The following is a 21,597-nucleotide window of genomic DNA, read 5'->3' as shown; positions in this document are numbered from 1 at the left end:
TGCTGAGTAAATATCTGAAGATATCGAGGGGAATTTAAAAAAAATGTGGAAATTACTTTGCATATAAATACAGAGAAAATAATTTATATAGAAACAATACAATTCCACCACTCTGGACACTAAGAAAATCCTCTAGAACCTTGGTTATTCTTAGAAAATGCCTTTTAAAAAATAGGTGCTGAGCATTTCAGTGCCATTCTCTCTGGGGATAGATAGAAACATAGGCCAAATCACATTTTTAGTTCTTGGAATAAAACTCAGAGTGACAGTTGTATTTATCCACAGTTAGGAAACAAAACTAGAGTTATCTGCTATTACTCTTTCCCCAGTCATTACACACAGTAGACGAATGAATGAAGTCCCTTTGTTGAAATGCTTCAGAGCCTATGGCTCTTATTTACAGTCATCTCATCCCAACATCAGTAGTTTACTGTGTTAATATGATGCCAAGGAAACAAAGGACAACTTAAGTGACACTCAGTCCATTCTGGAACAACCAGATATCCTGATTTCTCTGTCATAAGTGAGGAAGTTCAGAAGTTAAGATTATCAGATGAGGGAAAATGATATCAAATGAGGTGAAGGCAAACACACACTAAAACTCACCAGTTGTAACTTTCAAATCGGCTTCTCTGGGATTCATAGTGGTGACAACTAAAAGCAATAAGAACAAATATCACTCAATTATTCATGCCCATTATTTTAAAGCATGTGAGTGTGTGTGTGTATGTAGACAATGGTTGTTTTGATTGGTTCTTTTTCTAATAGACATGTTCTTGTCTATATGAATATACTTACACTCTACAATATTATTGAACATTGACTTATTTTTGTGTGTATCTTAAAAATGGAGTCGAGGTATAGGCCTTAGGGATAAGTCCCTAGAAATAAAATATCAGTATGGTAATATTTGAATTGAAAATATCATTAAAAACTGACTTTAATAGAGCAAAACAGTGTCTCTCTTAGGGGCTGTGGTTGTGACTCAATGGTAGAGTGCTTGCCTAGTATGTGTGAAGTACTGGGTTTAACCCTCACCACTGCATAAAAATAACTAATAGAATAAAGGTATTGTGTCTATCTACAATAACAAAAAAATTGAAAAAAAAAGGTGTATCTCTTTTCTTAGAGTGATATATTCACTAAAAGATAAATGAAAATCATTATTACCAGGAATCATTTGAGGTAAAGAGAAGAAAGTACAGTCCCTAAGTAATAAAATCTATGTGCTTTCTAAGTTCTGTCAAAGTTTGTTGTAAACATGGAAATACCATTTTATCTCCCTTCAAAATAATCACTTCATTAATTCATTTCCATGTGCTATTTTTCAGGTTTTACCAAATGAAACCAAAACAAACAAGACAAACCAATGAAACCAAAAAACAAACAAACAAACAAACAAACGAACCTTCAAAAAGCAGCTTTGGAAAAGATGACATTGACAAAAGCTTCCTCCTCAGCTCTGGGGCCAGAGAAGGCCATGAGAAACATTTGTTTTAGAAATCAGTGTCTATTAAACTATTATTAAACTGGAACCTCTCTCCTACACGAGATTCATCACCATGGAACTTAATATTCTTTTTAATTTTCTCTGATCAATAGAAAAGCCTGAACCTAATTGGACACTTATGCACAGTGGTTAAGTTAACCTTGTGTTTGCCTATTTGCCTCCCCTCTGTTTCTCATCATGGAAAACAGAAAATTGGGGTTGGTTTTGTATTCTTGTTTAGTTGGTTTTAGGAAAGGATGTAAGTACAATAAATATAGAAATATCTGAATCCATGCTCTATCTTTTTAAGAAAACATTTTTTTTTTCCTAACAGCATTTCATTTGATCTTTGTCATATCTCCAGGGAAAACCAGGCAACTCTTCAGACTTCAGTAGTGACTGCAGAAAGTTAGGGTCCCAGCGACTGAAGGCTTACTTGGGAAACTGGGATGGACTATGGCAAAGCTCTTCACCCGTTTGCCACGTGCCAGTTTCTCACTGGCACAATAGGGGCTCGAAGCCACAGGGAAAATTACAAAGAGATTGCTTCCCATGCCCACTAGGCCATTTGGACTGCTGTTTAACACTCAGGACTGTGAATATGCAGTGAGTCACTGGACTACTGCAAGGCCTCTGCACATTCAGGCTTCTGCCTATCTGTGATGGATACCTACCTCACTGCACCCAAAGGATTCCTTTGGGACATTGTGCCTGAGTCCTATGTGGTCCTAAGTGACAGGGAAAAAGGATTCTCTCTTGACTGCAATACGTCCTACTGGCAGCACTAATTCTAGAATATTCATCCACATTCCAACTCAGGCCTGGCATATGCGAATAGAACAGGAAATGTTTATGTAGCTACATTTACCAATGGAAGGAGAAATTCGTCATGGAAAAATGGAGTATCTTCATACACATTAGGCTCATTGAAGCATAAATTATGAAATTCTTTCTAACAGTGATATATAAAATAAAAATCAGAAATATTTAAAGCTAACATAAAACTTCAGTGGCCAAGATTATTCCAAATCTTTGGGTGTTGTTGGGCCATGCTCCTGCTTTTTTGTTTGAGCATAAGTTTTTCAATTAAGAACTCATTGTAAGTTAACCTGTGCATAGCAAGATTGAAGTGGGCAACTTTACTTGCTTCATAGAACATTCCTGAAATATACATAATCATTTTGATTTCTAAATCAGGTAAAATCATCAAAAGTAGAAACTTCTTTTTAATATTTTACAAGTATTGAGCTGCTAGATACTTTAATGTGTCTTATTTCATATAGTCCACATAAAAATTATAAAATACATCCTGTAGTTTTAATACTATAAATATTGAACTGAGGCTGAGAAAGCTGAAATAAATTTTTTAGAGTTTTCTCCAAATTATGTACCATTTCATTTCTATGGGGAAAATCACAGGATATATATTCTGCCATTAAACATTATTATATTTAAGAAAGATTTAGACTTGATTTCATTAATGCTTGGTAGGAAAGATGTGGTATTCCCTTTCAATTTTTTTTTCTGGAAATTTATGTTTACATTTAAATGCACATACCTTTCCTTATTGCAGGAAAGAGAATCTCTTCATCAACTCCTCTTTTATTATTCTCGTGTTTGACGATACACATGTGCTCTTTATCCATTGACTCTCCAGTCACGGTTAGCCAGCTCATCTTCATGTATGTGTTGTTAGTCTTCATGGTATTTCCCTGATGGGATTCCAAAATCCTATAACCTCCTTTTTCTTTCCAATATACCTTAATAACATCAGGGAAAAAGTTCTCCAGAAGACAGAGATATGTCCCAGCATTATGGAGATTTGTTTCAGCAACCGAAGGAAGAAAAATCGTGGGCTTGGGGTAAATGTCTGCATTAAAGCTTTTATCTGTGGAGGAAATGGAAAATAGATTTTAAAAGATTATTAGAGAGTTACAAACATTGCTTGTTTGGAATAACCTAACACATATCAATAGGAAGACAAGTTGCCATTGAATTAGTGCCCACCATGGCCTTTTATTCCCCATAGGTTGCAAGGAGCTTACCATAGTCCTTATTTTACAGATGTGCAAAAAGGTTCAAGAGGTTAAGTAACTAGCCCAAAGACACAGCTATGAAGTGGAAGGTCTAGAAGGAATCTTGACTTTTGTTCTTTTTTCCACATGCTAAGAGAGGTGTGACTTTTAATCATTCCTGAAGGAGGCTTCCAACATTCTTGAACCCATTAACTTTTTGTTTACATCTCCTTAGTTTTCTCCTAGTAGAGTATGTGTTGTCAAGATGGATGAAGAGGAGTAGATGACAACCAGACCTTTTTAGTGATCTTTCTAGATGAGGCTCTGTGGTCCCTTCTAAAGTACTTCCCTTGTCCATCCTTTGTCACTTCTGCTCTCTGGACATGTAACTCACTGTCTCATGCTCTGCAACTCTGCAAACCAGTCTTCATTTAGCTAATTCTAGAATGCATCCTATTTATCTTATTTCTCATAAAAATAAATGCCAGGAGGCATCTTTTCATTTTTCTTTGTAACAACATGCTGTTACTTGTTTCAATAGGCCTCTACTTCCATGTGTACCTGTAATCTGTCAGGTTGGTCACTTGGCTTCAAATGTAGATGCATACCTACTTGTGAAGCTCCTGAAGTTTCTAACTTTATCTAACATTTTGCTTTAAAATCTGTCCTACTATACGATTTTGGGTTGGGCAGTATTTAAAGCTGCACCTCCAAATTATTCAGTGTTTTGAATTTAGACAGAAAATATCAACATTTCCTCAGCAAACTATTTGAAATTTGTATTATTTTCAGAAATGTTCTTGTATTAATTTTACCAAACAATGTGCTTATCAATAGAAAATGTTCATCAAAAACATTTTATTTGGGAATATCATTTGAAGTTCAAGTGTCACTAAGATACACCAAGGGTGTATTTTTTTGTCCTTATTTCATTAGGGTGAGGGAATATACCTATCAGTATATTTGTGTTTGACTCTCAGTGACTCTCCCAAAATTTGCATTAGCACAGTCTCCTACATCTCTCCTTTGGAATTCAATCCGTCTCTTCATCTTAACCTACTAAATAAAATGTATATATAATTGATGTAATGTTAAAAGTTATAATTTCAAGAATTTCTTTCAGACATAATGTAAAAATATACAACAAATCGTGATTTATTTACAACCCCATAATTTGTGTATGTTGAATGTTAACTGGTTTTACATTTATTTTTTAACACAATTCCTTGTTATAAATGATGGAATTATTTCAATTTGATTGCAAGTTGAAACTCAGATGCCTTACAAATATTCTCTTAGGACTAATTTGAATTTAGTATAATAATTCAACACGTGATTTATTAAGGAAAAAAAGAATCAGGTTTCACACTTGAGAAGAAAAGAACAAAAGTTCTTGATGATTTCTGTCTGGGTAATAGCAAAGTTCCTAACTTGTATACAAAATCAGTAAGCATATAATGTTAATATTCCTTCATGTTATAAATATATTAGAGGCATAATGTGTTTATTTTAATTTTGTGCACTTTATTTTAGTGTAAATAGTAAACATACTGCATATTTATCCAACTGTATACTTTATTTGTAGTTTCAAAGGTATGTTATAAAAGGTGATTAATTTTTCAATTGTAAATTTTGTAATTTTAGTAAAATAATGTATTAATAAATCTAATTTTCATCTTAGAAGCTGTGTTTCTTGATGGAATATTTCTGATTCATCATAATAAAGCAATTAAAAATCAAATGATGAATTGGAAAAATTCCTGTACAATACCCCATCTGTATTACCTGTTGTATATTTTCCTTAGGTAGTTTAAGTTTCATACTTTTGAGTACAGAATGTGTCTTGAACTGCCTCAAGGTAATAATGAACTAAGTATTACAAAGTATACTTGATTATATAGAGTTAGAACTTATATTCTGAATGCTACATGGTTTTGAAAGCATTACTTTAAAAAATTATATATTAAGATTTTTGGGGAGTATGGGTACCAGGGATTGAACTCAGGGGCACTCAAGCAGTGAGCCACATCCCCAGTCCAATTTTTTGTGTTTTATTTAGAGACAGGGTTTTACTAAGTTGCTTAGCACCACACTTTTGCTGAGGCGGCTTTGAACTCATGAGCCTCCTGTCTCAGCCTTCCAAGCCAGTGGGATTATACCACTGCCCCCCGGCAAGATATTTATCATGATCAAAATTTTTATAATATGGCAAATTGTAACAACTCTGTTTTATTTGAATAATAAATAAGATGGCTATCAATACATCTTATTTAAATAAATAAATAAAGCTGTTTGATTAATTTATGTATGTTCATTTGCCTCTTAAATGAGTGCATTTTGAATTAAATACCTAAGCTTGTATTTTAAGATGCACTCATACAAATTTCATATAAATTTTCCAAATATCAACTGATTATCTATTAAAAGTATTTTCCAAATCTACATATGAGAACTTATTAAAGGTTGCCTATTTTTCCTTGATCAAATAATACTACTTACTTCATATTTAAATACTTATTTCAGATTTCTGACAATTTTCCAACTATATTTCAATGATTTATTGTGTTGCCATTTTCTGTATGAAACCAAAGTTCTTTTCTGATAAATATTGGTGGGATAATAATAATAATATTATTGTTTGTCTAAAATTTTGAGACCATTAATATTGATGTTAGAGATGTTACTAATTAAGATAAAGAAATAAGATTCAAAGTATGTAAAATCATTTTTTAAAAATGCACATTTTGGGCTGGGATTGTGGCTCAGGGTAGTGTCCTTGACTGGCATATGTGAGGCACTGGGTTCAATTCTCAGCACTGCATATAAATAAAGGTCTATCAATAATTAAAAATTTTTAAATCTTTTTAAAACATGCTCATTTCAGTTATTCTTATTATTCTTGCCAAGTGATGGAAAATTCAGATTCAATTTTTTATGAGTGAATGTTAAGGTAAACTATATTTGAGCCATTAGAAATATTGCTGAACCTTCTGGAAAATTTCTGCTCTGTTGTAAGTGTTATTATTTGAAAGCAATGCTCTGTAGTGAAGATGATTCTCTCTTTACATTTAAGTTGGAAGAATAGTAATGGGGGTTCTATTTTGTATTGAGTACTGTGCCAAGAATTTTATTTACATCATCTCATTTGATTATCACATAACTTTGCTAGGTTCATATTATTATCCTATCTTATGAATCGGGAAATTAACGCCAAAGAATAATTGTCCAAATTTACTAAACTGTAAGCAAGGGAGCTGGAGGTTCAAGTCTGCTTGCCTTCAAAGCTCAGACTTCCAGAACACATTTCACCAGAGAATAGGGAATGTGTGCCCCCATTGAGTCTATCACCATCTTATCTACAAGAAGGAACTTTGTTCCAGTGTCAAACACATTCATATCATTATACAGTTTTATATGAGCACTTTGTAGAAGTTCACATGTACACAAAGTCAAATGCTGTTATTACATTATCTAGACAATATTGTCTCTTTTCCTTTAGTATAGCATTTGGTTAAAATGTCTCCTAAGATTGCTACATCGATTTCCCCTCACATTCCTCTTTTTTTCTAAACATTCTTACTATTTTTTTCCAAGAGGATCATTTCTTGCCTTCCTTCTATCTCCCTGGAAATGGACTCTTAGGATACTCACCTGTGACAACAAGTTTGGTTCCACTACCGAAGACTTTCTCAAAGTTGTTCCACAGTGACAGAACCCTCATCAAAAACATTAGATGAATTTGGCTTCTCTGAGTTCTTCAAATTCTAGTGGCAACATGATGTCCTAGAGTTTTTAAGAGAATAGGGTTCTGGTTCTGATTAATTTCACTCAGCAAGTTCTATGGCTAAGCAAATCAACTAACTTTAAGGGTTTTGATGGTACATTTATCTTAAAACGATGACAGTGGTGTCAGTCAATTTAAACCAGAAATGAAGTGAGTCTAAAATGAACAATTTGATTAAAATATTATAGAAATATTATAGAAACACAGCATATTGTTATCATCATTATCATTGTTATAATTAGAAACTTGCTGCTACGTCTATGGGCTTCAACATGACAATTAATTTCACAGGACTAAGCTTTGGCCTTACCCATCAAAGTTGGGGGTTGCAATTAGATCCATGGTGATTAAGGAGGAAGAGTTGTTCCTCTGTCTTCTGTTCAAATATGTCAGGAATTATCAAAGCCATCATCATAGGAAATGTTCCTTTTAAACTAGCAAGCTTTATCAGGCTCTTATCTGTCTTATCCTCCCCTTTTCAGCAAACAAAGGGAGCCCCAGCTCAAACCAGCAGGTGCAGTTGGTGAGTGGAAACACTTCCCTTCTGCTGTCCAAAATAATAGCTCTTTTCCCAACCAGCAGCCTCACAGGTGTGAATTCTAAGCTTTGTCTAGAATGTTCAGCCTCAACTTTTTTTGATCATTTTTGTGCCGAAGTATATGTTACAACTGCTGGCTTGGGCTGTTGAGGCAGAATGACCAGAGAAATGACAAGAAGCCTGGTCCTCAAAGCCATCTTAGGTCACTGTGTGCTCTCTGCCTGACCTATGTGCTGAGAGACCCTATGTGTGCATCACATGAAATGTCATGAGACCCACAGCACCAATGCAGGGCTGGGATGCAATGAGTTTAATGATCCTTCCCTCAGTTCCCCAAGTGGAGGTTGAAAGTGATGTCCTCACTACATGTGGCTTGCTTCGGAAGGGGCTTGCCATTTGCAATTCTTTTCTAATTTTATAATGGGAAAAAGCATCATATTTAAAAATTAAGTGTGCTACTTTTATCAGTTATTAAAAAGCATATATTCCACTACATTTTTCTTCTACTTTGACCATAAAGTCTCTGTGCTTGTTGCTAGATAATCACAGGACTTTTTTCTTATCCTTAGTGCTTTTGACCTATTTTTATTGAATGATCTGACTCTACTTGTGTATTTTTTTTTAAAGAGAGAGGGAGAGAGAGAGAGAGAGAGAGAGAGAGAGAGAGAGAGAGAGAGAGAGAATTTTTAATATTTATTTTTTTTTAGTTTTTGGCAGACACAACATCTTTGTTTTTAAGGTGGTTCTGAGGATCGAACCCGGGTCGCACGCATGCCAGGCGAGCGTGATACCACTTGAGCCACATCCCCAGCCCCTCTACTTGTGTATTTTATTTTAGATTTTCTCAAATAGATATTGGTAATAGATTGTTTAAATATATGATCCATGGTTTGTGTATATAGCATGTTTCTCTTTTGTTCCCAGGGTTTTCAAGATTTGTAAAGTCTAGCTCAAATAAGGCACAAAGGATGGAGAAAAGGTTTGCAAATCTTGGCTCTGTTACAGAGATGCCGACATGCTGAATTTAAACATACTGAAGGTGCTGGAACAGAATATGAAGCTTTCTTTTCCCAAATTATTCCATTACAGTGGTTGCCTTTTGGTTAGAAAGGGGAATAAGTCAGGCTATAATAGGGTACTATCTTTGTACCTTTAGGAAGAGGTACCCTTCAAGGTCAAAATATCAGCCTACAATGAACTCAGTTGATGCTATTTTTGGAGATAGCACTGGTAACAGGAAAAGAAAAAGTAAAAAAAAAAAAATTAACATGAATTTGGCTATTATTACTTGGGACTAAGATCTCTGCAGTTTATCCTGACTTCACACCTTTATAAAATAATAATGAATGGAAAAAATGCTTTCTTTTTGTTTTGTGATGTGATAATATCCAGTGATATCATTCAGGGGTTCAGGGGTTTCAAATGGACACTCACACATGAGTTGACTTAGAACTCTCCTGAGTGATAGTTTTTTTTTTTTTTTTTTTTTGGTATTGGGGATTGAACACAGGAATTCTTAACCATAAAGCTACATTCCCATTTTTATTAAAAGTTCTTATTTTGAGACAAGTTCTCACTAAGTTGTTTAGGGCCCCATTGATAAATTGCTGAGGTTTAGGAACTTCTGATATTCCTGCCTCAGGTCCCCCGAATCCTTGGGGTTACAGGCATGTATCACCATGGCTGGTGTGATAGATTTTTTCAACACAGATTAAGCCTGAACAAAATTTTTAACAAAATGTAAGAGTACACAAAGCAATATTTCTCGCCGGCATGATAGAGCTTGTCTGTAAACCCAGTGGCTTGGGAGGCTGAAGCAGAGTATCTCGAGTTCAAAGCCCACCTCAGCAATTCAAGAGGCCCTAAGCAACTTAGTGAGACCCTGTCTCTAATTAAAAAAATAAAAAAGAGCTGGGGATATGGCTCAGTGGCTAAACACCCCTGGGTTAAATTCCTGGTACCAAAAATCAAATAGAAATATATATGCAATATTTCTTAACCTCTATTTTTATCAATGTGTACTTTGTACACATAATAAATCAATTAGGAAAGTAAATTTTATAAGTATAAATCTGTTTATGTTTTCAAGTTGTGGGTGGAAACAAACTTTTTAAAACACCATAGATAGCTACTGAAAAAAAGAGGGAGCACCTTGTATTCAGTTAGATAATATATGAGATTTGAGATCATACATATTCCATTCTAATCACATTTAGAAGTGGTACATTTAGTCTTGTATATAAAAAGCATTTGTTCTAAAGTGAGCAATAGATTAGATGGTGGATAATACATTTATTATTATTTTTGAGTTTATATAGCCCTCCTTTCCTGGGTTTGAATCATAAATAAAGAATCAATATGGCATCATCTGTCACCTGCCAGTCATTGGAATAGATAATTTCTATATTTAATTTCAGTGAAACTTTATAATATCCACCTAAGGTAGATCTCATTATCTTCTTTATACAGATCAACTAGAATGAAAAATTTCAAAATTTGCTCAGTTACTGAATAATTTTAAGTACATATCAGAAGAATGGTCATGAAGTAACATGGAGTATATAAACAGATACATTATTGTGTATCTAGTATGATTCTAATTTCGTAAAATAAAAATGAAATTTGCACAGATAAAACTCTTAGGTGAAACTATAATGAAAGGATAATGACTATTAGTGACAATATACATTTAAAGTTTTTGCTTATTTTTATGTATTTTATAATTTTTCTATAATTAGTAAGAATTTTAATCAGGTAATGACTGTTTAACCAAATTTTACTTGCTGAAGGATGGGTACATAGAAAGTGGTAGTTCCAGAAGTCATATTCTAAAACTGAAGCTGTGTCTTTCCTTGTACTGAAAATCCTTCTCAGAGAACTTATTTATTTAATTCCATTGCTACAATTCACATTGGGTCCTTTGGAAAAAAGAGAACCAGAAAATTGTTTTCAAATTATATATTTCTTCAAATAGAATCAATCACTAAGGGAACCAAGATGTTTCCATTTCATTTTTTCAATGCTTTATCAACTTTATGAAAAATCTCTGAAAACTTCCATCTCAGTGGATCCAATAAGCAAGGATCATCCTTTTGAGATTTTCTCCCTCATTCAGGCAAAAATGAATTTTTAAGTCTAATGAGAGATTGAAAAAAACTTGTTGAACTGAATTTATAAAACAAGAACGAAGGCAAAATATATCTTATATCATTTTTTAATATGGCCATACTGTGACAAAACAAATTTGTTTTCAATACAAGAAATGGGACCCATGGGCACTCTATTACTGAGCCCAGTCCTTTTTATTACTATTTTATTTTGAGACAGGATAAACCATTACATTGTCTAGGCTGGCCTCAAAACTTTTAATCATCTTGCCTCAGCCTCCTGAGTAAAGTGGCTGGGATAACAAAGGCAGGTGCTATCTTAACATTTAGTATTACTTATCCTGTGGGCAAATCACCAAATATTTCATCTTTCCATAACCTAATGACCACTTTAGCAGATGTTAACCCCACTGAGTACTTTTAGAATCAAATAAATCAAGTTTCTAGTCTAAAAAGGCTTAGAAACTTTTCAACAAAGAAATAACACAGGCACCTAATACCTTCCTCCACCAGGGATCCATGGCTACTCCAAATTCCAGGTTAACATCTCACATCAGAGTGCCTCTTAGGACTTGGACCAAGTCACCTGACCTCTTAGGAGATCCCACTATGATGAATAACTAAACCAGGAGCAATTCCAAAATCTCTGAGTCAGCCTAGGCCCTGGAGCCTGTAACACTTGTATTCTTGCTTCCCCTCCCTATCTAACCCTGCAGTATTGAAGAAAAAAGAAAAAAATAAATGACCTGTAATGATGAGCTTTGTTCCAGGACCAAACACTTGGATTATTCTGCTATTTATTAACTAGCTATTTTAATGTCTTTATAAAAAATCTCCTTTTTACATTTACTTTAAAATTTCAGCAATATTTTTCAATATTTATATAAAAACATAAAAGTTAAGTTTGCTGACATTAAACAAAGGCAAAGCTCAAACAAAATCACATTAGAATGTGGAATCAGGAATTTAAGGCCCGAGCACACTGTGCCTGGGCAGCTTGGGTTTTGCTTGTCCTTCCCTATCACATATGTGGGAAACTCTGATTTGATAATTTTTTGTAACTTTGCCAGAAGCATTTAAATCTCCTCCCTTATTAAAGGGTCTCCATGTATAAAATAGTTCTTGGCCTACAATATAATTTATATTATTTAAAATTTCTTCAATTTCTAAGAGAACCAGTAATAGAAATTATATATTTGAGCATTTAATAAATATATATTCAATGTGATTCATAGGTATTTTGCAATTCATATGTATGAATGGGTAGACATCTGGTTTGATAATAAAGTAACTTCTGTTTAGAATCCAATTCCCCTTAATAGGGACTTGATGAATTATGAGAATGTGAATGCTTACTGATGATCCCTTAAGCACTTCATTGATGACTGACTGGTCTCTTTGACTTGAAAATTTCACTTCAGCTCCAGAGCATTGAAACTGCTCATCAAAGGCCCCTAGCCAGTGGCTATTCTTGCAAAGTCCCATCATGAGTGTTGTAACTAAGAATATAATTCAGCACAGCTGCTATAGCTTTTTTTTTAACCAGCTTCAATATTTCTGACACACTTGATGCCAATACATAAATAAAATTGAGGGTAATAATCAAAATGACTTGCCATTTTATAGAAAGAAGTACACTACGATTCATCTCTTGAATATTTAGTAAATTTATATTCATTATGACTTCCATGATCTCTGTTGGAGAAAAAGAGAGTAATTTCAGTACCATGATTAAAACAAGCATTGTGTTCTTGCATGAGTAATATTACAAACTGTTACTAAACTGTACATTAAAAAGTCCCTGTAAAAATTCAAGCTACAAGAAGAGGAGATATTCCTATTATTAAAACATGACTTAATGTTTGTAATATTATAAAATCGTTCATTCCAAGTGTTTTGGAATAGACAAGTGTCCCCTGAATCCCAGACTTTGAAACAGATACTAGTCCTGTGACTAGGAAGTAACTGCGTTTCTCTAAGCCTTACTGTTTTCATCTGTAAAAAGGAAATGAGAGGTTTTCTTATATAGAGCTGTTGAGTGATGAAAGCGAGCACTGAAACTCTAGCATGTTGTCTGCCCTCCCAAAAATTACCTAGAATTTTTCTCTTTAATGAGATAATATTGTGCCATTTCATCAAATTATGCCTCCAAACACAACACTTATTTTTTTTTAAAGAGAGAGTGAGAGAGGAGAGAGAGAGAGAGAGAATTTTTAATATTTATTTTTTAGTTCTCGGCAGACACAACATCTTTGTTGGTATGTGGTACTGAGGATCGAACCCGGGTCGCACGCATGCCAGGCGAGCGCGCTACCGCTTGAGCCACATCCCCAACCCCAACACTTATTGAATATCACTCGTCCAATATATCTAGGACCAGAAGTGTCTCAGAGCTTGGATTTTTACAGTTTCTGATATATGTATTCTAAATGTGGATGTAATAATCAATAAGTAGCAAGTAAATTGAAATAGAAAAAGAGCTCATGAACCCAGTACCTCCTGTATCTATGGAAGTCACAAATGAATAAACGCACCGGGGTCCAATCAAGGCAAAATCTAGAACACAAATTCGTGGGCCTGGAACATTTTAATTGCTGAGAATATGTGTTATCTACCATTTTATCTCCAGCATCGTACATCAAAACCATCTTCAATAAATATGTGTAGAGAGAATGAATGAGCAAATGAGGATGGAAAAACCACAAAGAGTCATTTCATACACCTCGATTGCAGTGGTTTGTGCAAAATGCAAATTCCTGTGAATGAGGCCATCTATCTACAGGCAATTTAACAAGTCACAGTAGCATATTTTTTTCCTAAGGAATTAAAAAAATAGAAAGTGTGGTTTATTAATGTTCTATAATAATTTCCAATAAAAATTGATTTTTGCACAGTTGTTAGGGACAAGATTAAAACCAAGGATATAATTGGAGCAAGTTGTATTCCATGCTTGTATAATTATGTCAAAATGAACCCTAACATTATATATAACTAAAATGAACTAATAAAAAAAGGAAATAGATTTTTCAGGTAATCTGGAGAACAGAACACTATATCAATCATCTCAAAATATAAACATAGCAAGTAATAAATAAATGAGAAATGTGGCATTTTTGAAAGTGGAGAACTTGGTTCCCACAAAAGAGAACCCTCACACAAAAGATCTATCAAAAAGTTTCTTACACCAATAACTTACACCAAAAGATCTACAGAAATGGTCCTCAAAACATTAAAGGCTAGAGCCTTAGGTTTTTGTATGTATGTGTGTTATGCATGTACAGTTACAATCTCCTTTCTGATGGGGAAGACCATTCCATGTGCAAAGCAGTTTTGTTTCTGTATTCAACAGCCCAGACCTGCAGAATGACTGTTCATGTTCTGAGAATAAGAATGTGGCAGGGTCAGATAAGACTGAAAGGACATTATTTTTTTTTTTCTAACAAGTGTGTATCCATTTTAGATTGGTAAGAAAAACATTTAAAAAGTTACTTACCAAGAGGAATTACTATGAGCTTATTTCCTTCTGCAAGTATCTGGATGCAGTCTGCACCATCACACTGGTCAAAACATCTTCAAAAATCTCAGCTTCCTACCAAGCTTCATGACCTGACCAGCAGTTTAGCAACCGTCCCTTGGCAAGTTGATCTTCCAGCTTCCTTTGGAAGGCCTCAACTATAGGTTTTGTGGTATCAGGTTATTTGCAAGTTTTCTCATAAACTGATCTTATATATTCTTTGTTTTCCATTGAGATTACATTACAGGAAAGTGACAAAGAAAAATAGATAGGGTAAGAGAAAGAGAAGAAGAAAACTGAGCCAACATGATAACCAACTAGTTTTATAAATTACCAAGAAAGTAAAAAAGTAAAATTTTCTGAGAACTGTTTTCTTCTTCTTCTTCTTTTTTTTTAAATTTCCAGGTGTTCATTTGTTCATTTGTGTTAAAGCTGCTCAGGACTTTCATCAAAGGAAAGAGCCAAAAAAAAAAAAAAAACCAAACCAAAACAAAACACCAAGGCCTCTTTCTCTGTTAGTGATTTGAAAATAAACATTTCAAGAGAGAAAGCTATTTAGTAACTGAAAATGCAAGTTTGCCAACATACTTGAGAACTGTGAACCCAGGTCTCTATTTTCAAAAAGCTAACTGCTCAGAGCTTCCATTAAAGAAATTGGTCTTCTGTTCTCACAAAAGCCAAGGCCTCTCAGCAATTTTGGAAATATATTTTTGAAAGGAGGAAGCTCTTTAATAACAGAAAATGCAAATGTGCTGACACATTTGAGAGCTGTGAACCAAGTTCTCCATTTTCAAAAATGCCACATTTATCATTTGATATCATGGTTCCTTACTGGGACAATGCAAAGTGAAAAATAAGTTCTGTGATGATTTATTACTTTTTACTAGAATAAGAGAATAATGTTGGGCTGAAGATGTAACTTAGTAGTACAGTTCTTGCCTAGCATACATGAGGCCCTGAGTTCAATGCTTAGCCTCCCCACCCTAAAAGGCAAGGGAGGGGGAATCAGAAAATAAAATTGAAGAATTCTATCTCCCATGAAATTACAGATTGCTCATTTTAACTGGAATGTGAATAAAAAATTTCAGTTCTCTGATAAGCTGAAAGAAGAGTGTTTTAAAGACATTTCTGCACTTTTATGTCACTTGTTTTAGAACAGGAGAAAAAAAAAATTGCAAGAATGAAACAACTCTTTTCCTGGGTAGAGATGAGCTATCCAGCTGCAAGGACTGAGGAAAGTCTGTGATGGCCACCATATCCACTCCAGGTCCATCTATCCTGGCCTAACTTCCATGAGCAGATATGGCCTCAGCCCACAAGGAAGAGGAATTAATAATATGGTCATGGTAGATAACTATTCATTCACAGATGCTCACAATCACCAAACCAGTTGCAAAGAATAGGAGGATTAGATAGAAGGTATTTTTGGAAAGAGCTGTAAATATTATCACTTATTTATTGGAAGATATTTTTTAAACTGAGAATTCCCAGTTATTATTTCTTGTAGATGTAGATTACACTTTGCACATTTAATACATAATACCATCCCTTTTGTCTTCAGTTTTTCTTTCTTCAGGGACCAGGAAGAGAATTATCAGGAACCTTAAGAATTTTATGTATTTGTAGAGCCCTAAAGGATTTAAGAAAGTAAATGCAATAGGATAAGTAATGAATTATAAAATCTCTTATTAAATTTATGAGAATATATAAAAACCATATGAATAACATAATACAAAATTTTACTAAAGGTCTACAATAAAACCTATACACATGGGCAAACATATTTGTGAAAAAAATACTATTATAAAAAATGATACCATTTAAATTCATATATAAATTGACTGCAATTTCAGTTGGAATTACTACAACATTTCATTTTTTTGTACTAGTGTGTGAGGGATGGCAGTTTTATAAGAATGCATAAACATGAGGTAATGGAAAAAGAATTATTTTTTAAAATAGTAGAGTATAAAACATTTGTCATAGTAGATCTTAATACTTATTACAAATGTATTGATATGCCAACCAAATAATAAATAAATAAATAAGTAAAGTAGAAGTACTTCAGAATATGTCCAAGTGTATGCAGATACTTAATATAGGATGCAAACTTTTTAAGTTGTAGGAAAATGATAGCTTAATTTGAAATTGCCATTAGATAATATACTATTGAGAAGATAAAAACATCTGTCTACAAATAAAATATATTTCAGATATATTAAAATTAAAATTGCAATTGCATATCCACAGGTGTGTTAAAAAATAGAAGAGTACTTGCATATACAGGTGAGAGGAGCATTGTGGGAACTAGGTAGGAGGGTCTTCACTCATTACATTAATTTTTAAGAAGCAGGAATGTGGAGAGATTTTACTTTCAAATAAACATTTTAAAATAATAAACAAGAGAACTTACTGAAGGCTTTTGCAGGAAAGTGGAAAAATTAGTTCTGTCCTTTTATTCAAGATAAACATGCTAGTGGAAAGGAAGCTGCTCAGGGTAGCAAGTCCAGCGATGGAGACATGTCTTAGATGTGATTGCTGTCATAAGTCACCAGGCAGCAAACAAGGACCTATGTTGCTGCTTTATGGAGACATACAAAGTGAATGGTGCAATGAACACTGCCAGATTTATTAGAGTTTTAAGAAGATTCTGATGAAAGATTCAAATTGCCATATTAAGAGATTGAAAGTGAAGGAAAAGACCCTTTAAAATCAGAAATATCAGGCTCAAATTCCAGTTCTTCTATGCCTGGTGGTGCAACTCTGACACACTTCTCAAAGCCTTGGTCTCCTTATCTGTAAGATGGAGATGATGAGGTCCATTTCTCAGGGCTTCATGAGGTTCAAATGATGTACTAGAATAGAGACTGGGTATAGCAGGTGTTCAAAAATAGTTCATTTTCTGTTACCATTGGTGCAAAAATTCAGGCACAGAGTGTTCTCTTTTTTAGAAAGAATGAAAAATTTTAGGCTTGTGTATAAATGTCACTAATTTCAATTCTCATCCTGTTTAGGTAACACACACATACCCAATGACCAATGGGAGCAACTTAAATCCTTCTTTAAATAGGGTGATCAAAATAACACAGGTTGAGGACACTGGGGTTGATGGCATGGGATCAGAATCTGTAACTGTGTTTTGGCTACTTATTAGCATCCAAAAAGAGAACTGTTTACCTATCATCTAATGGCACAGATTTTGTTTCTTCTGTTCTTATTTCCATGGTGTGGCTGGTGAGATGGACATAGAGTCCTGGATCACTCTGACACAGCAGAAAACAGGCCAGTGACATCTAATTTGAATCTAGCGCAGGGCTACTCAGTTAAGACTGGCCCCAGGATTCACAGTGAAGTGTGGGGAAATTTGGGCCTTAGGTTAGCAGGGCCTTCGGGAACTCAAAACAATTTATATACATATTCCTGAAGTTGTCAGTCACTGCCACCCACATGCTCTTTTGGTTGGAGACAAGGAAACTGTTCCAGTGTTGAATTTCAGAACAGGGAGAAGTTGACAGAAATAAAGGGCAGTAAGTAGCCATGGGAGAGCACCATAGAGGTTGATGGGGGTGAGGAGTCCATCCTCTGTTGACTTCATACCTTTCTAAAGAATGTGGTAGTCACACACTTGGCCTATACCAGACCTAGTTGGGGTTTGGGGCACCACCTGGTTAGATAAGGCATGTTGTCCGGGCTCCCTTGAGAAAGAAATGCAGTGTTGCTAAAAGAATCTTAGCATTTACCACAAGAGAATCAGAAAGAGGCCCTGGACTGAGAATCTGAAAGGTGGAATGTACCTGCCTCTGAGGTTCACCAGAGAGAAACCAATTGCTCTCTCTGGGACCCAGCTCCTCCTTTGAAATAGAGGCATTGGGCTAAATATGTCCCAAGCACTTTTCTGCTCCAACACCTGTGAACCTGGGAATGACAGTATTGGAGTCTATGAGGTTGCATGAGTATGAACACAGCTGAAGTATCTTAAAAGGAAGGTTCTTATACAGACCCCTTGGAACTCGACATTGTGAGATCCCAGAAGGCACAGTAGTAGTCTCTGGCTTGATACCAAAACATTATTGAATATCAGGTAAAAGATACCATCTTCTCTTTCATTTGTCTCCAAGCAGGGATTGGACATTCCTTGCTTATAATTCTCTGTTGAGCCATAAAGGAGTCACCTCAGTTGGTACCAGTACACAATAGCATTCTAAAATGGGGCCCCAGAGAGCTGGTGACTGATATGCGCTCCTCTGTCTGGTATTCAGGAAAAGGTGATTTGATGCTAAGATATTCTTATTTAGGGGTCTCCATCTTGAAATCACCAAAGAAAAATCAGAAGTATTAAAAACTGTTGATTCTGAACATAAAAATAATGACAAGATAGTTCAACTCAATATCCCATGTCTTGAGACACAAGAGAAATCCAGGGAGTTCAATTTCTAGTGACAAGTTAGAACAGACACCACAAGGAACATGAAATAGGACCTGGATACAGTAGCAGCCCTTGCTCTGTGGAAGTGAAGCCAGAAGGGAAGGGATTGTTTCTGAACCAATGGAGGTTCTGGTCAGTGATGTTTTATCATATTCCTGGTATAAAGGAACTATCAAGTCTTAGAATAGTGTGTTAAGCTAATGCAATGACACCTACCCCAGAGAGATTTTCTCCCTATAGTCCTTCAAGTGCTGCTTCAAAGTCACCTATCTTGGGCCACTTTTTCACTCCCTGAGTTTGATAGTCTTTGCAATATTTTATAAAAGCAGAGTTAGCTATGCAAGGCTATCATGGGCATGGAATACAAATTTCATAATGACATATATTAATGAAGGAGATAATAACTCTATAGCCCTATGAAATAATAAGTGCAATTATAAATCAGATGTTTGCCCAAATTTGTTTGATAACTGTTAATAATTAGTGTAGTTATATATACTTTTATGTTATTATACTGCATTTTGAATGAAGCAAATTGTTGGACAAAATTATTTTGTTTCATTAACATCTATAATTTTTCCATTCATAATTTTTGTTTTTTCTGAATTAAAGATTACTTTTAGATGCTTTGGAAGTCCACATAGATGTAATATATTCTAAGAGTTGTTCAGTATCCCAATTTTGGCTAACATGGCTCAGAAAAGTTACTGAATCATAATGAAAAAAACATTGGGATTTGTTGAATACAATGCTTAGTAACTAAGAACTTTCAGATAAGACTCCATGCAATTCTCAGCAACCCTGGGAGGTTGGTGACACACTTCACACTTAACCTCGGGGAAATCAGAAAGAAAAGCTCTAGTAACTTTCTTAGGTTACTGTGTCCTTGAGTGGCCAGCCGAAATGAGTACCTCATGTAAAAAGAACTTTCATTCATTCATTCCTTCATTCATTTCTTCCATCATTCACTCAAAGTCAAGATATCACCTTGAGCCTGGATTATGTCCTTTTTCCCAAGGAGACTTCCCACAGATGGGGAAGCAGAGACCATTCAGGATACTTACAGAGGCAGCCCAGGCCCAGAGGGTGAGGAAGACCATGCAGAGACGAATGAAGGAAGAATCACAACCTGGCCCCTTAGGCTTCTGCTGTGACTTTGCTCAGAACACATGAGTATAGGAAGGTGCTAAGTAGACCATAGTCACAGGGAAGGTGAAAAGGTGGAGGTGTGTGTTTGTACTGCTGGAACCATCCTTGGGAGGGTTTTAGTGACACTGAAACATTTTGACAAAGTGTATCCCAGTAGGTACAGTAGTACATCCCCATGTCCTTCAGGGCCACTTGGTATATTCTGAGGTGGCAATATCTTTGGCATTCATGAAATGCTGCATTCTCTTTTTTTCTTGGTCATGTATGGTATAAACTGTGTGATGAGAATGTCTCCACTTCTCTGTTTGAAAAACAGAAAAAAATGGCAATTTTGCAAAATTGTAAAATTTGAAGCTCATTAAAATACTATGTATTTACTCTCTACTTTTACAAATCTTGGAGTCTGAGGCTTACATTTTCTTCCTGAAGAATATAAGTTCTTGGTGGGATTTTCCACTGACCATGTGGCTGTCAGAATGTGTCAGAATGTGAGCACTTTCCCTTGCCCCTCTTCCAATGAATGGGATAATATATTTTGCCCAGTGTAACTCAGAAACTTACAGGGTTGCCACTACCAACATCCTGGAACAGCAATAATCTGCCAGCAGCATTCTGCTATCATCTGTCCTGAGAGGGAGCCAAGGAATGGACCAATCACAGTAGAAAACTGTGATGTGATGAATAAAGAGGAAGTGGCTCTCTGGACATAGCAAAGATCCATCAGCTGAAGGTTACTAACTTAATTCATCACTGAGCTTTGGGATCTCTGAGATGCTCCAGTGCTCACTTTCTAGCTGGTTACTAAAACACCATTTCCTGTCTTTCTTCCTTTCCCTGCTTCATCCCCTACACTCCTGCTGATCTTCCTGCACCTGACATAGGAACCACCTGTGCTCTGTACCTGAGGCTCACCTTCTAGGAAACCAAACTTAGACAAGCTGGCTGTGTCCCTTTTCTAAAGGCCACAGGTCCTGGTATGGGACCTCCAACAGATATCCCACCCATTGACATTCAGCTTCATAACCCTTCAGAAGTAAAAATGACCTGGAATTTTTACTGCTGCAGTGGCCACATTGAGCAGTTGGGACAGAGACCATGTGGCCCTCAAAACAGAAGATATTTATTATCTGGACCTTTAAGAAAAAAAAATGTCAACTCCTATTTTAGAACAATTAAAAGTAAGATTTAAAAGATTACATTTTCCTTCTTCACTTATTCTAAGACTCATTATTTTTTCTTTATATTCAAGTTTTTGACCCATAATATTTTTCTGCCTCAATTTTTAAAAATGTTTCTTATAGAGTAGGTCTGCTGACAATGAATTCTGTTTCTTTTTCTTTCTTTCTTTCTTTTTGTTTGTTTTGTTTTCGTCTGAGAAAGTCTCTATATTGGGTTACTTAAAAAAAAACATTTTAAAGATTTCATTCCAATGTAATCCTGCTCTCATGGTTTCTAATGTAAAATTTGCTATTTTCCCCCTATGGCTGCATTCACCATTTTCTCTTTATCTTTTGTTTTCTATAGTTTAAATATAATATGCCAAGGTTGACAAATATATATATATATATATATATA

At 35.0% G+C, this 21,597-nt stretch overlaps 1 gene segment (V, D, J or C); it reads right to left on the bottom strand.

Moving 5' to 3' along the window:
* Positions 1-21,597, bottom strand: part of LOC308645491 (T-cell receptor gamma chain C region C10.5-like) — a 41,555-nt gene that overhangs the window by 3,519 nt on the left and 16,439 nt on the right. Inside the window, exons 2-3 of the C gene segment in view lie at positions 3,048-3,377; positions 607-654 (exon numbers count right to left, since the gene is read on the bottom strand).

This window comes from Spermophilus citellus, assembly GCF_964194105.1.
Source record: "Spermophilus citellus genome assembly, chromosome: 3".
Taxonomy (NCBI): domain Eukaryota; kingdom Metazoa; phylum Chordata; class Mammalia; order Rodentia; family Sciuridae; genus Spermophilus; species Spermophilus citellus.
The sequence above is the reverse complement of the archived record's forward strand: the minus strand, read 5'-3'. Positions and strand labels throughout refer to the sequence as shown.